This window comes from Pongo pygmaeus, chromosome 12, assembly GCF_028885625.2.
Source record: "Pongo pygmaeus isolate AG05252 chromosome 12, NHGRI_mPonPyg2-v2.0_pri, whole genome shotgun sequence".
In the NCBI taxonomy this organism is placed as follows: domain Eukaryota; kingdom Metazoa; phylum Chordata; class Mammalia; order Primates; family Hominidae; genus Pongo; species Pongo pygmaeus.
The window spans coordinates 81,019,933-81,043,749 of record NC_072385.2 but is presented as its reverse complement, the minus strand read 5'-3'; the positions used below and the strand labels follow the sequence as shown (position 1 = coordinate 81,043,749).

The 23,817-nt window shown below is 39.5% G+C and overlaps 1 pseudogene; it reads left to right on the top strand.

Moving 5' to 3' along the window:
- The first annotated feature begins 561 nt into the window (after positions 1–561).
- On the top strand, positions 562–14,666 carry LOC129030021 (CREB-regulated transcription coactivator 1-like; annotated as a pseudogene).
- Positions 14,667–23,817: the final 9,151 nt, after the last annotated feature.

Below are 23,817 nucleotides of genomic sequence, written 5' to 3'. Positions count from 1 at the left end.
AAATGTCAAGTTCTCTTTGCCTTTTAATTTATTCTTAAGAAATTAAGGTACTGAGGAAATTACTGGAAGCTTTCTTTGCAGATAATTTCACTGAGAATCACTGGGCAAATAAATTACTATTTCACTGGAGAATCTCTAGATGTCATTGTTCTTTTATGGTAAGTTAATTTAAAGAGGAATCTTTTACTTCTCTTCCAGATGCTGAGTGGCAGAATGCCAGTAATCTGGGAGCTAAACTGGGGAAGGTCACTGTGTTAGGCCATTTGCATTGCTATAAAGAAGTACCTGAGACTTGGTAATTTATAAATAAAAGGAGTGTATTTGGCTTATGGTTCTGCAGGCTGTACAAGAAGCATAGAGGCAGCATCTGCCTCTTTTGAGGGCTTCAAGAAGCTTCTATGCATGGCAGAAGGGGAAAGGGAGCCACTGTGTGCAGATAACATGGTGAAAGAGAAACAAGAGAGGGCAAAGGGTAGTGCCAGACTCTTTTTAACAATCGGATCTTACAGAAACTAATAGAGTGAAAAGGCTCATTACCACCAAAATGGCGTCAAGCCGTGCATGAGTGATCTAGCCCCACGACCCAAATACCTTTCATCAGGCCCCACCTTCAGTTTTGCAGCTCAACTTTCAACAGGAGATTTAGAGAGGACAGATGTTCAAATTAGGTTAGTCACAGTTTAATTGGGCTCTTTAGACAATCCCCTTATTAACTGTGCGCTTGTTCCCTCCGTTGTCTGGCATTCATGAGTGTGGAGCATCCTTTCTTGGATAGCTCCAGGAGGTAAAATCTCCAGGGTCCCCTCCACCTCAGGAAAGAGAAGGCTTTGTGAGGGTATCTGGGGCGTCTTACTGCTCCTTATAAAATTTAATCCAGTACTCTAGTGTTAAGTTGCTCTCATCAATGTACTTAGTGCCTCCAATTCTCTCTATAGCATTAGTTAGCTTGTTTCTTTTTCCCTAATACTTGCAGTCTGCCAATTCTGATTTTATTTATCCATCTATTCTGCACTTTTCAAAAGTTCTCAATTGCTCTGTCTTCCTCCATTTATTTTGTTTTTGTGAGTTTAGACTTTTTTAATTTATCTAGTTTCAATGTAGTGGGTTTTAAGAAACAATATAGGTAAAGACACATGTTCAACCTTCCAAGTTAAGTAGAAATTACCACATTCCCTTCTATTCCTCAGCTTTTGTCTCCCACCCATTGGTGTCATTCTTCAGTCACTTTGCCAAACTCGCTAAACCCAAACCACTTTCCGTCTCTTAATTTTTACTTATTTTATTTCTTTCACCTTCACCTAAAGGTCTTTTTCCCTTTGGAAGGGTATTTCTTCACATGCATTATTATTCTGTTCACACTTCAAAGCAAAATCATATCTAACACTTAGTGAAAGTCACTCATCTGCCCATCTTGAATTATTTTCTCTTTCTCCGGTATTTGTATCACCTCCAATTTTGCTTGTTATAAAATCAATATTATTCTGCCTCGACTTAAGCTCCCTTTTCCCCCAGATTTTATTCTACTTAAAAGTTAAGACTTACTCATCTCAGTCACCTCCATATAGTCTGAATAGCATAACATCTATAGTACAGTTATTTAAATGCATATTTGTTGAATTAAAACAAATTGAACTCTAACACTTTATGAGAAGATGCTATATTTCTTCTGCTCCTTCATTTTTATTTCTTTTTACTTCTTTCTAGGAGCTAAAAGTTTAAACACTGTTATCCAGTATTAGAACTGAAAATCACATATCCATTTCACTCTCTGTCTCTTTCTCTCTGTGTCTCTGTGTGCATTTAAATATTTTTTTCAATGGTGTTTGGGGTACAAGTGGTTTTTGTTGTATGGATGAATTATATAGTGGTGAATTATTAGATTTTAGTGCACCCATCACCCAGGTATTATACATCGTACCTAATGTATAGTTTTTTTATTCATAGCCTTCTCCTACCCTTTCCCTTCTGAGTCTCTAAGGTCCATCATATCCTCTATATGCCTTTGCATACTCATAGCTTAGCTCCCACTTGTGAGAATATATGGTTTTGGGTTTTCCACTCCTGTGTTACTTCACTTAGAATAATGGCCTCCAGCTCCATACAAATTGCTGCAAAAGACATTATTTCATTCCTTTTAATGGCTGAGTAGTATTCCACAGTGTGTGTGGGTGTGTATGTGTGTATATATATATATATATATATATATCACATTTTTATCATTCACTCATTAGTCAATGGGCACTTAAGTTGGTTCAACATCTTTTCACTGTGAATTGTACTACTATAAATATATGTGTGTAAATGTCTTTTTCACATAATGACATATTTTTCTCTGGGCAGATACCCAGTAGTGGGATTGTTGGATCAAATGATAGATCTTCTTTTACCTTTTTAAGGAATTGCCATACTGTTTACCATAGAGGCTGTACTAATTTACATTAATTTACATTCCCACAAGCAGTGTATAACCGTTACCTTTTCCCCACATCCATGCCAACATCTATCGTCTTTTGACTTAATAATGACCATTCTTGTAGGAATAAGATATTATTTCATTGTGGTTTTAATTTGCACTTCCCTGTTGATTACTGATATTGAGCATTTTTTCACGTTCGTTTGCCATTTGTTTATCAACTTTTAAGAACTGTCTATTCATCTCCTTTCTCCACTTTTTAAAGGGATTTTTTCCTTGCTGATTTGTTTGAATCCCTTGTATATTATGGACACTAGTCGTTTGTCAGATGCATAGTTTGCAAATATTTTCTCCCGCTCTGTGGATGGTCTGTTTACTCTGCTGATTATTTCTTTTGCTGTGCACAGCATTTTAGCTTAACTAGGTCCCATTTATTTATTTTTGTTTTTGTTGAATTTGCTTTGGGGGTCTTAGTATACAGTGAGAGATAGGGATTCCGTTTCATCCTTCTACATGTGGCTTGCCAGTTTTCCCAGCACCATTAAATACGGTGTCCATTTCCAATATGCGTTTTGTATGCTTTGTTGAAGATCAGTTGGTTATATATATGTGGCTTTATTTCTGGGTTCCTTATTCTGTTGCACTGGTCTATGTGCCTACTTTTATACCAGTGCCATGCTCTTTTGGTAACTATAGCCTTGTAGTATAATTTGAAGTCAGGTAATGTGATACCTCCAGATTTGTTCTTTTTGCTTAGAATTGCTTGGGCTATTCATGCTCTTTTTTGGTTCCATATGAATTTTAGGATTTTTTTTTCTAATTCTGTTAAAAAACAGTGTTGGTATTGTGATGGGAATTGCACTGAATCTATAAATTGTTTTTGGCAGTATGGTCATTTTCACAGTATTGGTTCTTCCAATCCATGAGCCTGGAATGTATTTCCATTTGTTTCATCTATGATTTCTTTCAGCAGTGTTGTGTAGTTTTCCTTGTAGAGATCTTTCACCTCCTTGGTTAAATATATTCCTAGGTAATTAAGCTTTTACTAATAAATAAAAGTAACCTAACTTGTGCATTGCACTCTTTGGAGTTGAGAAAGCCACATAATTAGTGTAGTTTTAAAACCGGTTTTAACTGACAGTGTAATTGGGGAAATAAGACTTAAACACACGAAACAATTTATAATTCAAGGCAGTACAAAATAAAGAGTGAGGGCCAGGCGCGGTGGCTCATGCCTGTAATCCCAGCACTTCGGGAGGCCGAGGCGGGTGGATCATAAGGTCAGGAGATCGAGACCATCCTGGCTAATAAGGTGAAACCCCATCTCTACTAAAAATACAAAAAATTAGCCGGGCGTGGTGGCTGGCGCCTGTAGTCCCAGCTACTCGGGAGGTTGAGGCAGAAGAGTGGCGTTAATCCGGGAGGTGGAGCTTGTAGTGAGCAGAGATCATGCCACTGCACTCCAGCCTGGGTGACAGAGCGAGACTCTGTCTCAGAAAAAAAATAAATAAATAAATAAAATAGTTAGATTGTGGGTTCTGTGACAGCCCAGATAAACAGTGAAAACTATATGGGTATAATCCTTTTTGCAGAATGGGTAAGAATCTAAAGGAAATAGAAGAAAAAAGGGAAAATGTAAGTGAAAACAAAATATTTGAAAACCTAGAAAAACTCTGGGACTTTATAGGGAGATTTGTCTGACTTAAGTAACAGTAGGCCAGTTTTGGAGAGTTGTGGAGAAATATGAATCTGCTAAGAATATAAATATGAATAGCTTGAAAACAGAGGCATCATAAAAAAGGAGACAGGGAGCTTCTAATCAGACAAGTATGACATTGAAATTAGAAAATTTACATCAAGGCTCCTAAATAACGGCTATGATGGGGGGATGGTAACTGGAAACCAGAATCAGCCCAGAAATTCGAGATTATAGATTCTTAATCCCAAAAAGACAATATTGATGGGACAATCAAGAGCAGGAATGAGAGGGAATGTCTTCTAGGTAGTGTTCAGTTTATCTGTGGTTTTCAATTGCTTTTTTCAACTTGTTTTGTTGTTGTCGCTGTCGTTGTTAAGGGTCCATATGCTCAAGTTGCTCGCTGAAGTTGTGATGAGGTTCTTTCTACAGGATGTGCTCAACAAGGTAAGTTTAAGGAAGGTTAAAGGAACGTAACTCTCAGGTGATAAAGTACTAGGTACTAATTCTAAATGAAAAAAGGAGATGGCTTCTCAGGTGAGAACACACTTCCAGTGTTAGATGAAGTACTAGTTAAGAGACAAGATGGGATAATCTCTTGTGCTTAAATTCTATTTTTTAAAAAATTTACTTTCTTTTTACCCTTTTTTAATCTAATATTTTTAATTTCCAAATTAAATGGTATATATTTAATGTGAAATTTTATCAAATTTAGGCTATTAGGAATCCAGAGATACATGTCTTAATCAATCTTCGTATCTTATTAACAAGAGTAATTTTTTTTCCTTAACATACATTGCCTTATAAATGGGTGATTATCTAGCCCATGGGAAGAAGCCAGGTAGGTGCTGACTATAGCATATATCTCTCATAGGCTTGCTGCTTCTTGAAATTCTAGAAACTCAGATATTTTCCCAGTTTTAAGGCACTACTTTTTGTTTCAGTGAAGATGGTCTAGGAGATGAAGTACCTTTCAATCTGACTTCTACTGCAAATGTCTAAGGATAGGTCTTTTTGGAGTGCAAGTTTTGATAGGAGAATGATGATGAAAGAAAACAAAAGTGGCTGGGGGCTTGGGAGTTGGAAAATGCATCTAAAGGAGGGAAAAACACTACATTAAGTAGAATGACAGCAATATTTCTGCCAAAGACCAACTTTCTTCAATTTGCAATTCCATATAGGTTCAGTCAGAGGTAAATTACAAACCCAGCTATTAGCCTAGAATGATTGGTAGCATTTTTATAAGGACATACCTTGAAACAGAAAATTCACAACTATTATTTTTATCATTTTTTTTCCTTCTTATCACTCTTGACTTCAATTTGATAATAGTCATGTAAGCATTCCAGGAGCTACTGGGCTAAAGTACCTCCTGATAACATCCCCACTGTCTCAGGGATTAGTGGTCATGGGTGACCTGTCAAGAATGAGACATTGTGTCAATTCCAAAGTTCAAGTAGAGCTTCACCTCTAAATCTATTTTAGATAATTCTTTTGATAGTTGGAATATAATATATCTTGAGATCACTGCTTTTAATTAATGATTACTCCTCTGCCTTTATCTTAATTCCCTTTATCTTCATCAGTGAAAGAGTCACACCGTGGCAATGCGGGTTGTTGGGCTGGAGGTCAGAATCAAGTGAAACTTATTTCATCTTTAGTTTGAAATTACATTTCTTTAAATATTGCTCCAGGGGAAAATCAATGGGTATAAACAGAAAATGCTCAAGTATGAGTAAAATAGACTTCAAGGTGAAATCCTTAAAATATACGGCTCAAGAAGAAAAAGCAGACAAAAGGCATGTATTTCTGCTTCTGGGGACTGAAAAAGACGAGCCATAAAGTGTAATTGTTTTATATTAACAACTTCCATCTTTTCACATTCATAATTGCTTTAGCTAATGCAGAAGTGAAGATTTTAATATTATCCGAGATTTGTTTGGGTGAATGGGAAAATGTGATCTAACAAAAGAGTAACAGAGGATGCAATAAAGTACTACTTTAGAAACGGCAGCAAGAGTTATATATTCCAACGGTGCTGGGTCCCATGATCCTTAATTTGCATATAAATAATTAATATGCATACCCCAATAATGCCAGCTTCTGTGCACTACATTTAGTATGAATTATGCAGAAATGCTTCAAGAATGCCTTTAATAGTCAAGGGAATTGCTACCCTCCAAGATATGTAGGAAATAAAATCATTTGTTTGAAAAATAAAATGAAAACAGAAGATCTGATTAAAAAACATTCAGGAAAGGCAAGTTTCTTGATCAACTACCTTGTTTTTTTTTTTTGAGACAGAGTCTCGCTCTGTCACCCAGGCTGGAGTGCAGTGGCGCAGTCTCAGCTCACTGCAAGCTCCACCTCCCAGGTTCACACCATTCTCCTGCCTCAGCCTCCCGAGTAGCTGGGACTACAGGTGCCTGCCACCACGCCCGGCTAATTTTTTGTATTTTTAGTAGAGACAGGGTTTCACCGTGTTAGCCAGGATGGTCTCGATCTCCTGACCTCATGATCCGCCCGCCTCAGCCTCCCAAAGTGCTGGGATTACAGGCGTGAGCCACTGCACCCAGCCCAACTATCTTGTGTTTTATGTGTGTTTTATCTTTTAGGATTTGTACTAGCCTTCAGGAATATGAAAGTGCATATGAGTCCTTAGAAAAAGAACATAGTGAAATCACACAAATAACAAAACTGCTGAACAATTAGGAAGTAGTAAAGGGCAAGCCCTGAGAGTTAGACAGCTCCCTAGAGGGGACACTTGAAGAAAGAGTTGAGTACACCAAGGGAGAGATATATGTATTTTTTTAATGTTGCATGTCAAAGCACAGAAAGATTCAATATGTATTTGGAAGATTTGTTGGTTAAGAGAATCTATGTAGGCTATGCTTATGATCATAAAAATGTCAACATATGACAATACTAGGGTTACTCCCATGGCTAAGCCAACATGTCAAAAAGTTTTCACCTAATGTTAGGCAATAATTGCTCTTGATAATCAACTTGGCCCAGAACTGAGAAAGAGGCCTACAAGTGCTAATTGAGGTTCAACGAAATCATTTCACTGGTGGAGTTTCATGGGACCAATGTCAATGGCCCCCATGAACTGCTCATTGCTCTGAAGTTTTGAAGACATAAGATTCCTTGAATTACCTCAGTTTTGTTCTCTCATACTTTTGCATTCCAGTAGGTGGGTTTGATGAAACCCAGCCCTGCTGGTCTTTAAGAATATTCAGGAAGATAGTCAATTAACAACATACATTCTTGCTGGAACACAAAACTAGTTAAATTAAGCTGCAGATAATTTAGAAGAGTCTAGGCAATATAGCTTAGTTAATTGAGGGGGCTCTAGAGACAGATTGCCTGGATTTAAATTCTGAAACCACAATTTACTAAATGATGACTTTGAGCAACTTGCTTAAACTTCATTTACCTTAGTTTCCTCATCTATAAAATAGTTATGATAATACTACCTAGAGCCTTCATAAAGTCATTGTAAGGACTAAAGGAGTAAATATATGTAAGCCACTTAGAATAGAACCAGCAAATAATAATAGCGCTATAAATCTTAGCTAAAATTATTGTATCATAAAGATTCAGAGTTTGAGCTCTGGAGTCATACTGCTACTTTGATTTCATTTCTTACTGAGAAATGAAAGTTCTAACTCAGCTCCTATTGCAGTAGCACCTACTGCAAAGGTCATTATGTATAACGATTAGCAAAATGCTCAGTTCTCAACGTGTCAGCAGTTAAAAAAGCCATCCCTGTTATTCTTGATATTTTATAAGATTTTCAAACACTATTATGAAATCAGACGCTTTAGTTTACGGACATAATAGTTACAAAACGTTATTCAGAGAAATAGTGAATATCTTATACATTTTTACCTAATTCTTGAAATGGCCTCTTAGCCTGCAGACTTTGAAGTTTTTCAGAAGCCAGGGAGAGGGGACAGAGGAGAAGCTACTTTATTACATTGAGTGATAAATTATACTCATTTTTAGCATGCAGAACTAAATTTTCATAGTATAAAAAAATGTCTAGCCAGAAGCTTTGTCCGCATGATCATACAATTGGGAAAATATATACTTATTAATAAAGTATATATAAATATGAAGAGACAGTTATTGTCCTTAGAGTAACTGTGTGTTTCAATGAAAGCAAATATTTACAACATTTGCTGTAAATAATGTACCTTGACAGACATACAAAATAATGTGACATTTCCTCCTTTCTACTGTATTAAGGATCAAGCTTAGTTGATCCATTCCAATTATGCCTGGATATAGCTTGCCAAAAATAGATCGATTTTAACATATGGAGACAAAAATCAAATTATAAATGTGTTCTTCCAAGTTTTATCTAGTGAATCAAGTGAATCTAGTAACAAATGAGGTACCAGTAAGTGATTTGTACAACCAAGATCGATTCCACTATGTTCTGAGCATGTAAAAAGTTTCATTAAAATTAGGAAGAGCTGTTTTTGTAAAAAAAAAAATTGTTTATTTTTATGAATTTAGGGGTACCGGTGCAGTGATGTTACTTAGACACATCGCATAGTGGTGTAATCTGGGCTTTCAGTGTACCTATCACATAAATTGCGTGCATTGTACCTAAAAGATAGTATTTCATCCCTCTCCTCACTCCCTTCTTCTTATGAGTTGGAATCTCCAGTGTCTTTTATTTCACTCTGTGTCTGTGTGTACCCATCGTTTAGCTCCCATTTATAAAATGAGAACATGTTGTTTTAAACTTTCTGTTCCTGAGTCATTTCACTAAGAGTAATAGCCTCTAGCTCCATCCATGTTGCTGCAAAAGACATGAATTCAGGCTTTTTCATGTCTGAGTAGTATGCCATGATGTATATATACCAAATTTTATTTAACTTTTTGGTTCAGGGGTACATACAAGTGCAGGTTTGTTATATAGATATATTGTGTGTCATGGGGCTTTGGCATACAGATTATTTCATCACCTGGGTAATAAGCACAGTACCTGATAGGTAGGTGTATGATCCTTTCCCTTCTCCAAACCTTCACACTCTATCCACAAATAGACCTCAGTGTCTGTTGCTCCCTTCTTTGTGTCCATGTGTTCTCAATGTTTAGCTTCCACTTGTAAGTGAGAACATACAGTATTTGGTTTTCTGTTCCTGTGTTACTTAGGATAGTGGCCTCCAGCTTCATCCATGTTGCTGCAAAGGACATGATCTTATTATTTTTTATGGCTGCATAGTATTCCCTGGTTTATAGGTACCACGTTTTCTTTATTCAGCTTATCATTGATGGGCATTTAGGTTGATTTCATGTCCTTGCTACTGTGAATAGTGCTGCAATGAACATACATGTGTATGTGTCTTTATGATAGAATGATTTATATTCCTTTGGGTATATCCCCAATAATGAGATTCCTGGGTTGAATGGTAGTTCTGTTTTTAGTTCCTTGAGAAATTGCTGCACTGCTTTCTACAATGGTTGAACTGATTTATAATCCCAACAATAGTATATAAATGTTCCCTTTTCTCCACAACCTCACCAACATCTGTTATTTTTTTAGTTTTTAATAATAGCCATTCTGACTGGTGTGAGATGGTATCTCATTGTGGTTTTAATTTACATTTCTCTAATAATCAGTGATATTGAGCTTTTTTTCATATGCTTGTTGGCCACATATTTGTCTTCTTTTGAAAGGTGTCTGTTCATGTCCTTTGCCCACTTTTTAATTAGGTTTTTTTTTCTTGTAAATCTGTTTAAGTTCCTTACAGATGCTAGATATTAGACCTTTCATGGTTGTATAGCGCAAACATTTTCTGATTTTGTAGGATACCTGTTTACTTTGTTGCTAGTCTGCTGTGCAGAAGCTCTTTAGTCTAATTAGACCCCATGCATCAATTTTTGCTTCCATTGCAATTGCTTTTGGCATCTTCATCATAAAATCTTCACCTGTTCCTATGTCAAGAATGGTATCACCCAGGTTGTCTTCCAGGGTTTTATAGTTTTGAGTTTTTGTTTTTGATTCATCTTGAGTTGATTTGTGTGGTGTAAGGAAGGGGTCCAGCTTCAATATTCTACATTTGGCCAGCCAGTCATCTCAGCACCATTTATTGACTAAGGAGTCCTTTTTCTACTGCTTGTTTTCATCAACCTTGTCAAAAATTAGATGGCTGTAGGTGTGCAGCTTTATTTCTGGGATCTCTACTTTGTTCCATTGGTCTATGTGACTGTTTTTGTACCAATACCATGCTGTTTTGGTTACTGTAGACTTGTAGTATGGTTTGAAGTAAGGTAATGTGATACCTCCAGCTTTGTTCTTTTTGCTTGGGATTGCCTTGGCTATTCAGACTCTTTTTTTGGTTCCTTATGAATTTTAAAATAGTTTTTTTCTAATGTGGTAAAGAATGTCATTAGTAGCTTGATAGGAATAGCATTAAATCTGCAAATGGCTTTGGGTAGTATGATCATTCTAATAATATTGATTATTCCCATCCATGAACATGGAGTGTTTTTTTCATTTTTTCTGTACCCTTTCTGATTTCTTTGAGCAGTGTTTTGTAATTCTCATTGTAGAAATAGTTCATCTCCCTGGTTATCTGTATTCCTAGTTATTTCATTTATTCTATGGCTATTGTGAATGGGATTGTATTCTTGAGTTAGCATTCAGCTTGGACATTGTTGGTGTATAGAAATGCTACTGGTTTTGTACATTGATTTTGTAATCTGAAACTTTGCCCGACATGTTTCGACATGTTTATCATACCTAGGAACCTTTGGGGAGAGACAAGGGTTTTCCAGGTAAGAATCATATTGTCTTGAGGAGAAATAGCTTGACTTCCTCTCTTTCTATTTCAATGCTTTTTCTTTCTTTCTCTTGTCTGATTTCTCTGGCGAGGACTTCCAAAACTATGTTGAATAAAGTGTTGAAAAAGGGCATCCTTGTCTTGTTCTTATTCTCAAGAGGAGTGCTTCCAGCTTTCACCCTTTCAGTATGATGTTGGCTGTGGGTCTGTCATAGATGTCTCTCATTATTTTGAGTTATGTTACCTCAACGCCTAGTTTGTTGAGGGTTTTTAACATAACAGAATGCTGAATTTGATCAGAAGGTTTTCCTGCCTCTACTAAGATGAACATGTGGTTTTTGGCTCTAGTTCAGTTTATGTGGTGAATCACATTTATTGATTTGCATATGTTGAACCAATCTTGCATCTCAGGATTAAAGTCAACTTGATTGTGGTGTTTTAGCTTTTTGAAATGCTGCTGGATTTGGTTTGCTAGTATTTTGTTGAGGATTTTCCCATCAATGATCATCAAGGATACTGGCTTTAAGTTTTCCTTTTTTATTGTGTCTCTTCCAGCTTTTGGTATAACAATAATGCTGGCCTCATAGAATGAGTTAGGGAGGAGTCCCTCCTCCTCAATGTTGTGAAATCCTTTCAGTAGGAATGGCAGCAGATCTTCTTTATAATTCTGGTAGGATTTGGTCATGAATCCATCTGCTCCTTGGATTTTTCTGCTTGGTAGGCATTTTATTACTGATTTAACTTTGGAACTCATTATTTGTCTGTTCAGGGATTCAATTTCTTCCTGGTTCAATCTTGAAGGTTGTTATGTTTCCAGGAATTTATTTACTTCTTATAGCTTTTCTAGTTTGTGTGCATAGTGGTGTTTGTGGTAGCCTCTGAGTTTTTGTATATCCCTTAGTCACTTTTGATTGTGTTCATTTGGATCTTCTCTCTTTCTTGCTTTATTAGTCTAGCTAGCAGTCTACCAATCTTACTTATTCTTTCAAATAACCAACTCCTCTATACTTTGGTCTTTTCTATGGTTTTTCACATTTCAATTTTCTTCAGTTCAGCTCTGATTTTGGTTATTTCTTCCTCTACCTTTGGGGCTGGTTTTCTCTTTGTTTTCTAGTTCTTCTAAGTGTGATTTTAGATGGTTAATTTGAGATCTTTTTTCATTTTTAATGTGGTATTTAATGCTAGAAACTTTCTTAACCCTGCTTTAACTGTGTCCCAGAGATTCTTCTATGTTGTATCTTCATCTTCATTCATTTTTTAAAAAATTTTAATTTCTGCCTTAATTTCACTGTTTACTCAATAGGCATTCAGGAGCATGTTGTTTAATTTCCATGTGACTGTATAGTTTTGAGTGTGTTCTTAGAATAGGTTTCTATTTTTATTGTGCTGTGATCTCACAGTGTGTTTTGTATAATCTTGTTTTTTTCCAATTTGCTGAGGATGATTTTAGTTCTGATCGTCTGGTCAATTTTAGAGTATGTATTATGTGCAGATGAGACAAATGTATACTCTGCTGTTTTGTGGTAGAGAGTTCCGTAGATACCTGTTAGGCCCGTTTAGTCAAGCATCAAGTTCAAGTCCTATTTATCTCTGTTAGTTTTCTGCCTCAATAATATGTATAGTACTGTCAGTGGAGTGTGGAAATCTCCCACTATTATTGTATGGTTATCTAAGTCTCTTCGGAGATCTCTAAAAACTTGCTCTACAAATCTGGATGCTCCTGTGTTGGGTGCATATATAGTTAAGACAGTTAGGTCTTCTTGTTAAATGGATCCCTTTGCCATTATGTAATGCCGTTTTTGTCTTTTTAAAATCTTTGGGCTAAAGTGCATATTTCTCTGAAATTAGAATAGCAACGCTGGCATTCTTCTTTTCATCATGTATATTCAACGAGAAGGTCACATTGCACAATGAGAAACAGGTGGAGGAGACGACGGCCTTCGAGGGAGGCCGTGAAAGGTCTGAGCCTGATGGGGCCCCATGGCTCCAGCTCCAGATAAACCAGTACCTGCAACTAGACCCAAGCGCGGCCAGTACTATGCCGGGTCCCTCCTCAACGTGAACCAGATCGGGAGTGGCACCGTGGACCCGCCCTTCCAGACCCCCTTCCAATCCTTGGACCTGGACACCAGCCTGACTACCAGGCACCACGGGCGGGTGAACAGGGTGTACCGGAAGCGCGGCCTACTAGGCTCCCTGCACTGCCTGCACCTGTCAAGGGACAAACACGGACAGCAGGCCAACAGCTGCCCATACGGCACCGTGTACCTCTCGCCACCCATGGACACCAGCTGGAGAAGGACCAATTCTGACTCGCCCTGCACCAGAGCACAATGACGCCCATGCAGCCAGAATCCTTTACTAGTGGGTCCCAGGACGTGCACCAGAAAAAAGTCTTACTGTTAACAGTCCCAGGAATGGAAGAGACCACATCAGAGGCAGACAAAAACCTTTCCAAGCAAGCGTGGGAAACCAAGAAGAGGGGATCCAGGACCAAGTCCTGCGCGGAATCAACATCTTCCTGTCCGCCGACCAGGAAAACACTACAGCCCTGATCTCCGCCACTCACAATACTGGGGGCTCCCTGCACCGCCTGAACAACATCCACTTCCCCTCCCCGCTCGACTCCGAGGAGCCCACCTTCCCCCTCACTGAGTAGCTCCAGCAGCACCGACAACCTCTCGGCCAACCTGATGCACCTGGGCATCAGCGGCGCCGGCCAGGGGATGAGCACACTTGGCTCCCCTCAGCAGCACCGTCCAGCTGGCATCAGCCCCCTGTCCCTGAGCACAGAGACGAGGCATCAGCAGTCATCGCCCACCCTGTCCCCGCTGTCATACATCACTCAGGCCGTAGCCTTGAATGCCTTGTCTCTGGAGCAGCAGCTACCCTACGCCTTCTTCACCCAGACGGACTCCCAGCAGCAGCTGCCGCAGCCCCAGCCTCCGCCGCCCCCTCAGCCTGCGTCTCAGCAGCCCCCAACCCCTCCGCCCCTACAGGCGCCCGTCTGCCTGACCCCCGGCAACCCCTGTTGCCCAGCACCAACCTGAATCGTGGGCCACAGCCGCCCCCGCTCGCGGTCACGGTACCGTCCTCCTCTTCCAGTCCCCCCGGAGAATCCCGGCCAGCCGTCGATGGGGATCAACATCGCCTCGGCGCCGCCTCTGCAGCAGTAGCGGCACTAGCCCCGGCTCCTCGGCCAACCAGTCTCCCACCTCGCCAGTCTCCAATCAAGGATTCTCCCCAGGGAGCTCTCCGCAACACCCTTCCACCCTGGGCAGCGTGTTTGGGGACGCGTACTATGAGCAGCAGATGGCGGTCAGGCAGGCCAATGCTCTGTCCCACCAGCTGGAGCAGTTCAACATGATGAAGAACGCCATCAGCTCCCTGTACAACACGGGCTCCACGCTCAACTACTCGCAGGCGGTCATGATAGGCCTCACCGACAGCCACGGGAGCCTGCTGAATTCGCAGCAGCTGGGCTACACCAGCCACCGTGGCATCCCCAACATCATCCTCATAGTGACAGGACAGCCTCCCCCGGCCCCCCAGCCTCTTTAAACAACTGACCAGTTCTCTGGTCAGGGTCGGCGACCTCAGCTTCGACCCCGACAGCCAGTTTCCCCTGGATGAACTCAAGATCTACCCCCTGACCCTGGACGGACTGACCCTGGACGAACTGCACGTGCTCAATGACCCCGACGTGGTTCTGGCTGACCCAGCCACCAAGAACACCTTCCAGAGGGAACGCCTGTGAGCGGGCACGGTGCCGCTCAGCCATCCCGACGGCGCCTCCCCAGCCCGGGGACAGCCACGATCCGTCCCTCGCCAATAGCCGAACTTGTGATTCTGAGCTTGCAATGCCGCCAAGCGCCCCGGCCCGCCCCCGGTTGTCCACCTTCCGCGAAGCCCAGTCTCTAGGCCGCGAGCCTGGCGTCCACCCACTTGCCGGCCCGGGCTGGGCTGGGATCGGAGGCTGTGAGGCCCCCGCCCCCGCAGACCCTCCCTGCACCGACTCCCTAGCCCGCAGCCCCGCCGGGGCCTAAGCCGTCCGCTGTAAGATGCGGGAAGTATCAGCTCCAAGCCTGGAGAGCAGGCTCGGGGAGGGGCGCGCATGGTCCGCCACCTTGCATTTTCCGACTGTTTGTCCAGCTCTTACTGCCTTCCTCGGTTCCCGGTCCCCCAACCCATCTGCCACCCCCAGTCCATGGTCAGGTAGAGATTGAGCCCCAAGCCGCACCAGGGAGGAGGCGGCAGAGTGCGGGGCAGACGCAAAGTGAAATAAACACAATTTTGAAGGCAAAATTATATAAATAAATAAATAAATATATATATATATATATATATACACACACACACACATATGTGCTGAATATACACCCCCTATCCCTATCTCTTCTGGCTTGTAGGGCTTGTGCTGAAAGTTCCACTATTAGCCTGATGAGTTTCCCTTTGTAGGTGACCTGCCCCTTCTTTCTAACTGCCTTCAATTTTTTTTTCTTTCATGTCTGTCTTGGAAATCTAATCATCGTGTGCCTTAGGAATGGTCATTTTGTATAGTATTTTGCAGGAGTTCTCTGCATTTTTTAATTGAAAGTTGGCCTCGCTAGTGAGGTTGGGGAAAATTTTCATAGATAATATCCTCAAATATGTTTTCCAAGTTGCTTCTTTTTTCTCCCTCTCTTTCAAGGATGCTAATGTTGTAGAGTTGTAGATTTGGTCTCTTTACACAATCCTATATTTCTCAGAATTTTTGTTCATTCTTTTTCTTCCTTTATTTTCATCTGCTGAGTTAGCCTAGAGAACTAGTCTTTGAGCTCTGAGATTCTTTCCTCAACTTGATCTATTCTACTGTGTTTTTGTTTTCTTTTGTTTTTGAGATGGAGTCTCACTCTGTTGCCATGCTGGAGTGCAGTGGTGCAATCTCAGCTCATGGGGCCTCCTGGGTTCAAGCAATTCTCCTGCCTTAGCCTCCTGAGTAGCTGGGATTACAGGCACGCACCACCACGCCCAGCTAATTTTTGTATTTTTAGTACAGACTGCGTTTCACTATGTTTGCCAGGATGGTCTCGATCCCTTGACCTGGTGATGCACCCACCTCGGCCTCCCAAAGTGCTGGGATTACAGGCGTGAGCCACTGTGCCTGGCCTATTCTACTGTTAATGCTTGTGATTATATTATAAAATTATTGTAGGGTATTTTTCAGCTCTATCAGATCAGTTTGCCTCTTGCTTACAATGGCAATTTTGTCTTTCAGGTCCTGTATTATTTTACTGTAATCCTAGATTCCTTGGATTAAATTTTGACTTTCTCCTGAATCTCAATGATCTTTGTCCTTATCAATATTCTGAATTCTATGTCTGTCATTTCAACCTGCTTAAGATCCTTACCGGACAACTAGTGTGGTCACTTGGAAGATAAAAGGCACTCTGGCTTTTTGAGTTTCCAGAGTTCTTGCACTGGTTCTTTCTCATCTGTGTGAGCTAATGTTCTTTTAACTGTATTGCAATTTGAGTACAATCAGTTGCTTCCTTTTCTGGATGTTTTCAGAGGGCTGAGGCTTTATGCATGGCCTATATTTGTAGCTGAATTCTTTCACAGACGCATATATTTGCAAAGACTTTACCAAATTTTTTTCAATTATTCATTAATGGACACAAGTTGATTCTATAATTTTTCTATTGTACATAGTGCTGCTATGAACAAATGAGTGCAAGTGTCTTTTTTACATGATGATTTATTTCTCTTTGGGTAGATTCCAATAGTGGGGTTGCTGGATCAAAGATTAGTTCTATTTTTACTTCTCTGAGAAACCTCCATACTGTTTTCCAAACAGGTGGTACTCATTTACATTCCCATCAACAGTGTATAAGCTTTCCCTTTTCTCCACATCCTTGCCAGCATCTGTTATTTCTTCACTTTTTAGTAATAGTCATTCTGGTTAAGATGGTATCTCACTGCAGTTCTAATATCCATTTCTCTTATGATTAGCAATGCTGAGCATTTTTCATATGTGTATTGGCTGCTTTTATGTCGTCTTTTGAACAATATCTGTTCATGTCCTTTGCCTACTTTTTGATGGGTTTTTTTTTTTTTTCTCATTCGTTGAGTTCCTTGTAGATTCTGGGAATTAGTACTTTCTCAGATGCATAGTTTGCAAATATTTTCTCCCATTCTGTAGATAGTCTGTTTACTCAGTTGATTACTTCTTTTATAACTTTCTGCTGTGCAGAAGATTTTTAGTTTAAGTCCCATTTGCCTATTTTTGTTTTTGTTGCATTTTCTTTTGAAAATTCAGTCCTAAATTATTTGCCTAGAACAATGGGCAAAAGATCTTCTTGGGTTTTTATAACTTCAAGTCTAACATTTAATCCATATGAGTTAATTTTTGAATATGGTGAGAGATACAGGTCTAGTTTTATTTACCTGCATATGGCTCAGCAGTTATCCCAGCACCACTTATTGAATTAGGTTTCCTTTCACTAGTGTACATTTTTGCTGGTTTTGTAAAAGATCATTTGGTTTTAGATATGTGGCTTTATTTCTGGGTTCTCTACTCTGTTCCATTTATCTGTGTGTCTATTTTTATACTAGTATCATGGTGTTTTGGTTACTATAGCTTTGTAGTATAATTTGATGTCAGGTAATGTGATACCTGTAGCTTTATTCTTTTTGCTTAGGATAGCTATGGCTATTTGGACCCTTTTTCATTTCCATGTAAATTTAATTTTTTTCTATTTATCAAAGAATGATAGTAGTTTGACAGAAATTGCATTGAATCTATGGATTGCTTTGGGCAGTATGGTCACTTTAATGATACTGATTCTTCCAATCCATGAGCATCACTGTTTTTCCATTTGTGTCATCTATCGTTTCTTTTATCAGTGTTTTATAGTTCTCCTTGTAGAGATCTTTCACCTCCCTAGTTAAATGCATTCCTACACATTTTGTATTTGTTTTGTGTAGCTATCGTAAATGGGATTGAGTTCTTGATTTGGTTCCCAGCTTGATGATTATTGGCATATAGAAACCCAACTGATTTTTGTAAGTTGATTTTGTAGCCTGATTCTTTACTGCAGTCACTTATAAAATCTAGGAGGCATTTGGAGGAGACTTTAGGGTTTCTAGGTATAAAATCGTATCATCAGCGAACAGAGATAATTTGACTTCCTCTTTGCCTGTTTAGATGTCTTTTATTTCTTTCTTTTGTCTGATTACTCTGACTAGGACTTCAAGTACTATGTTGAATAAGAGTGAAGAGAGTGGACATCCTTGTCCTTTTCCCAGTTCTTAAGATGAATGCTTTTAATTTTTCCCATTCCAGTATCATGTTGTCTATGGGTTTTTCATATATGGCTTTTATTATTTTGAGTTATGTTCTTTCTGTGCCTAGCATAGCAAAGGTTTTTCATCAGGAAGTTACACTGAATTTTATCAAATGCTTTTTCTGTATTTATATAATCATATGCTTTTGTTTTAATTGTTTATGTGGTGAATCATATTTAATAATATGCATATGTAAAACCAAACTTTCATCCCTATAATAAAAGCCACTTAGTAACAGTATATTATCTTTTTGATGTGTTGTTGGTTTCAGTTTACTAGTATTTTGTTGAGGATTTTCGCATCTATGTTCACTAAAGATATTGGTCTGTAGTTTTCCTTTTTTTGTAGTGTCTTTGCCTGGCATTAGTATCAAGGCAATGCTGGCTTTATAAAATGAGGTAGGGAAGATTTCCTCTCCTCAATTTTTGGGAACAGTTTTACCAAGTTTAGTATCAGTACTTCATTGTGTATCTGGTAGAATTTGTCTCTGAAACTACCTGGTCCTAGGCTTTTTTTTAATTATTAAGATTTTTTTATTACCAATTGACTTTCACTACTCATTATTGGTCTGTTCAGGATGTCTGCATCTTCCTGATTCAATCTTGGGAGGTTGTACGTTTCCAGGAATTTATCCATTTTCTCTAGACTTTCTAGTTTGTGCACATAGAGATGCTCATAGTAGTCTCTGATGATCTTTTATATTTTTGTTGTATCAGTTGTAATGACATCTTTATCATTTCTGATTGTGCTTATTTGAATCTTCTCTCTTTATTTCTTGGTTAATCTAGCTAGTGGGTCTATCAGTTTTGTCTTTTCAAAGAACATATTTTTCATTTCATTGATTTTTTGTCTCCATTTCATTTAGTTCAGCTCTGATCTTTGTTATTTCATTTCTTCTGCTAGCTTTGAATATGGTTTTTTCTTGTTTACTTCATTAACATACAACATTAGATTGTTAATTTATTTCTATATTTTTGATGTAGACATTTAAGGGTATAAAGTTCCCTCTTAGCACTGCTTTAGCTGTATCCCAGAAGTTTTTGTATATTGTGTCTCTATTTTCATTTGTTTCCAAAAACATTTTGGTGTCCACTTGAATGTCATCATAGACTCAACAATTATTCAGGAGAAGATTATTTAAGTTTCATGTATTTGTATGGTTTTCAGCATTCCTCTTGGTGTTGACTTCTAGTTTTATTCCATTGTGGTAAGATAATGTACTTGATATAATTTCAATTTTTCCAAATTTATCAAGACTTTCCTTGTGGCATAGTAGATGGTCAATTTTTGAGAATGTCCTATGCACAGACAAGAAGAATGTATATTCTCAGGTTGTTGGGTAGAATATTTTGTAAATATTTTTAAGTTCATTTGTTCTAGAGTCCAACTTAAATCCAGAGTTTCTTTGTTACTTTTCTACATGGATAATCTGTCTAATGTTGTCAGTGGAATATTCAGATCCTCCATTATTATTGTGTTAGTGTCTATCACTTTTCTTAAGTCTAGTAGTATTTGGTTTATGAATATGAATGCATATATTTAGAATTGTTATATATTCTTATTGAATTGATCCCTTTATCATTATATGATTACCTTCTTCGTCTTTTTTTTTTTTTACTGTTGTTGATTTAAAGTCTATTTTATCTAAGTATAGTTACTCCTGTCATTTATGGTTTCTCTTTGCATGAAATATATTTTTGCACCCTTTTACTTTGAGTCTGTAAATATCTTAGGTGGGTTTTTTTAATGCAACATAGGATTGGGTATTGGCCTTTATCCATTACATATAGCCAGCATATATCTTTTAAGTGAAGCATTTAGTCAATTTATGTTTAAGGTTACTATTGATATGTGACCTTTTGTCACACAATGTTAATGTTCATACTGTTCATTTTTCATAATGTTAATTTTTATCTAATTACTTTTCAATCTTGATTGTGTAATTGATTTATAAGACCTGGGAGTTTTATACTTTTGTATGTTTTTTGATGACAAGTATTACTATTTTGTCCATGTTTAGAACTCCTTTGAGCATTTCTTGTAGTTTCAGTTTAGTGGTGACAAATTCTCTAAGTGTTTGCTTGTCTGGAAAAGACTCTTTTTTTTTAATTTTTGAAGCTTACTTTGACAAGATACTAAATTATTGGGTAGCATTTTTTTTTCTTTAAGAAGACTGAAAATAAGACCCAGTCTTTTCGGGCTTGTAAGGTTTTAGCTGAGAATTCTTCTATTAGTCTGTTGGAATTCCCTTTATAGGTGATTAGATGCTTCTCTCTTGCCACTTTTATCATTTTTTTCTTCACATCAACTTTGGATAATCTGTTGACTATATGCCTCCATGAGGTTCTTATTGCAATGCATTTTTCAGGAGTTCACTGAACTTCTTATACCTGGATAACTAGATCTCTAGTAAGACCTGGGAACTTTTCCTGAATTCGTCTCTCAAACAGTGTTTCATACTTCATACTTTTTCTTCTCCTCCCTCTAGAATAGCTTAACTTGTAGTTCTTGGTGCTTTACATAATCCTGTATTTCTCCGAGACTTTATTCATTTTTAAAAATTCTTATTTTTATTTTTGTCTTACGAGGTTAATTTGAAGAACTGTGTTCCAGCTCTGAAGTTCATTATTCTTCTTGGTCAGAGCTATTTCTGAAGTTTTTAACTGTATTTTGTAATTCCCTCAATGAATTTTTCAGTTGCAGAACTTCTATTTTATTATTTAAAATAATAACTGTCTCTTTTTTTATATCCCAAATTGGTTTTTTTTTTCTAATTTATATGTGTTGTTTTTCAACTTTCTCTTCAATATCATTGAGCTTCTTTAAAGTTAATATTTTGAATTTTTTATCTGGTATTTCCAAAATTTAATTTTGGTTAAGATTCATTGCAGGAAAGTTAGTGTGATCTTAAGAGGGTGTTGTGACAATCTGTTTTTCATACTGTCAGAATGGTTTCTCTGGTTTCTTCTCATTTAAATAAGCTATCTCTCCTTATTTTTGAATTTATTTTCTTTTGGATGGTATTTCTCCCCTCCCTGGCCCCAAGGATGTGACTAAAATGCATGTTGTGTAGGGTCCTTTAGCTTTGGTTCTGGGTGCTTTCAGTGGCAAAGACTCTCTATAGGTTCCTTGGTTATATGTGGCATTTGTATAGTGTATTTCTCAGATGCTGGTTGTAGTACCAATATACTAGATGTGTGAGTGGGCTCACTGCCTCCTGTACGCCAGTATGGCAGAGTTGTCCGGAAGCTTATTTCTCAGTGCTGTGCACTTGTGCCAGCAGATTTTGTATTGGGTTGTGCAGTTCATTCTCTAGGCCAATGGGTGCTGCATATGGATAAGAGCCAGCTGTGGCCAATGCAGATAGGTATATACTTGATCTTAGTTTACTGTGAGATGCTGTCTGTTGCCTCAAGCAATTAGCTATCCTTTAGAATTCACAGTCATCTGTGCTCCCTGCTTCTTCCTGGAGAGAGAAAACAAGCCGGGTGGAACTAGACTGGGCAAGTCCATCTATACATCCCCTAATGGCAGGTATAAGCACTAGCTTTGTGGGGGTGTCTGGAAGGCAGTAGCCAAGTGGCAAGAGATGTCCCTGGGCATGGAGTAGAGAAATCTCCACTGCCTCAAGTTCTCTGCCTTGAAATGAATGGGCAACCTATACTCATAATTTAAGATATGGGTGCTTCAAACGCCTGGAGATACATTCAGCCATGGAGCAGAGGGGGCGCTGCCACACCAGAATCTTTGCACCTGAAAGGCGGGGTGGCTTAGGCTGAGCAGGTGCACTGAATGCCTGGAAATATGCCCTGGTGAGAAGTGTAGAGGTTGGTGCTGCATCAGGATCTCTGCATGAGAAATAAGGGGTGGGTCAGGTTCCTATATCAGGTGAGTAAGTGTGACAAAGGTCTGAGAATATGCCTGGGTATGGGGTAGAGACAGTGCAACTGTGTCAAAATTTCTGCACAGGAAAGGAGGTGTGACTCAGGTTCCTAATCCAGACAAGGGAGTAGGCTGAAAGCTCAAAATTATGCCCAGTTATGAAGCAGCGAAGGCAGCGAAGACACCACTGCATCAAAATCTCTCTGCAGGAAAGGAAGGACAACTTGGGCTCCTATCCACATGAGTGGATGTATTGAGTGCTTGTAATTATGCCTGGGTGTGAGGTGGAGAGGGCAATGCTGCACCACGGTCTCTGCACAGAAAGAGAGGCATGGCTCAGGTCCCCATTCTAGGCCACTTGGTAGGCCAAATGCTGGAAATACGTCCCCCGGAAAGAAGCAGAGTAATTTCTGTGAAACAGAGTTAACTGCTGCTGCAACAAGGTCTTTGCAGGGGAAGGGAAGGTAGTCTCAGGGGTGGGGTCTGCCTCCCCACACTTCTCAAAACTTGTGGGGCACACTGTCCTGACTGACCAAAGGAGCTGACTACCCAGCAATGACACTACTCCCAGACTGCAAAGCTCTTCCTGGCCACAGAAATCATGCCACCCAAAGAAGCAGTGGCTTCAGCAATTCCTCTGCTCCAGTTACAGTGCCTACTGCTGGGGCGCAGTCTACACTCATCACTCAGTTCTGATTGTGGGTACCCTTCCCCTGCTCTAGAGTAAGTGCTCCATTCTCCAGCCGGAGTCTAAAGTCCCTGTGGCAAATGCCCCTGCTGGGTCACCAAAAATTATTGACTTTGTATGAAACTAGATTGAAAACAGTCTCCTCTCAGTCCAAGTCTGAGAAAATTTCCGCAGCTTTTTCTGGCATCTTTCCCTCATACCCTCTTCCCAGCCTCTCCCCAAGTTAGCTCCAGGGCTTCGGAGAAACAAGGTGCTCTCCCGTGGCCTTGGTTGGACGAATCTCTAGTTAAAAAGTGAATCATAGATGAAGATTGCCTCTTTTATGCACTGAGGCTTCACTCACTTTTATCAGTCAAATGCTGTCACACAGGCTGCTTGTAAACCTTCTCTTCCCCAGTATCCGGAGTGTCCCTCACTTTTTGGGTGAATTCTGTATTCCTTCTTGAGTAAAAGCTCACAATGTTGCTGTTTATACACCATTTTGCTATTTCCAGGTGAATGAAGCATCCTAAAAGCCTCTAATCCACCATCTTGGGAAATAAAAAAAACAAGAAGAGCTTTAATAAAAAAGGATTGGTCGGCTGGGTGCGGTGGCTCAGGCCTGTAATCCCAGCACTTTGGGAGGCCGAGGCGGGCAGATCACGAGGTCAGGAGATCGAGACCATCCTGGCTAACAGGGTGAAACCCCGTCTCTACTGAAAATACAAAAAAAATTAGCCAGGCGTGGTGGCAGGCGCCTGTAGTCCCAGCTACTCGGGAGGCTGAGGCAGGAGAATGGCGTGAACCCGGGAGGTGGAGCTTGCAGTGAGCTGAGATCGTGCCACTGCACTCCAGCCTGGGCGACAGAGCGAGACTCTATCTCAAAAAAAAAAAAAAAAAAAGGATTGGTCAAGTTATGGTATAAGATTCCTTGCTGGCTGGGCAAAGTGGCTCGTGCCTGTAATCCCAGCACTTTGGGAGGCCGAGGCAGGCAGATCACTTGAGGTCAGGAGTTTGAGACCAGCGTGGCCCA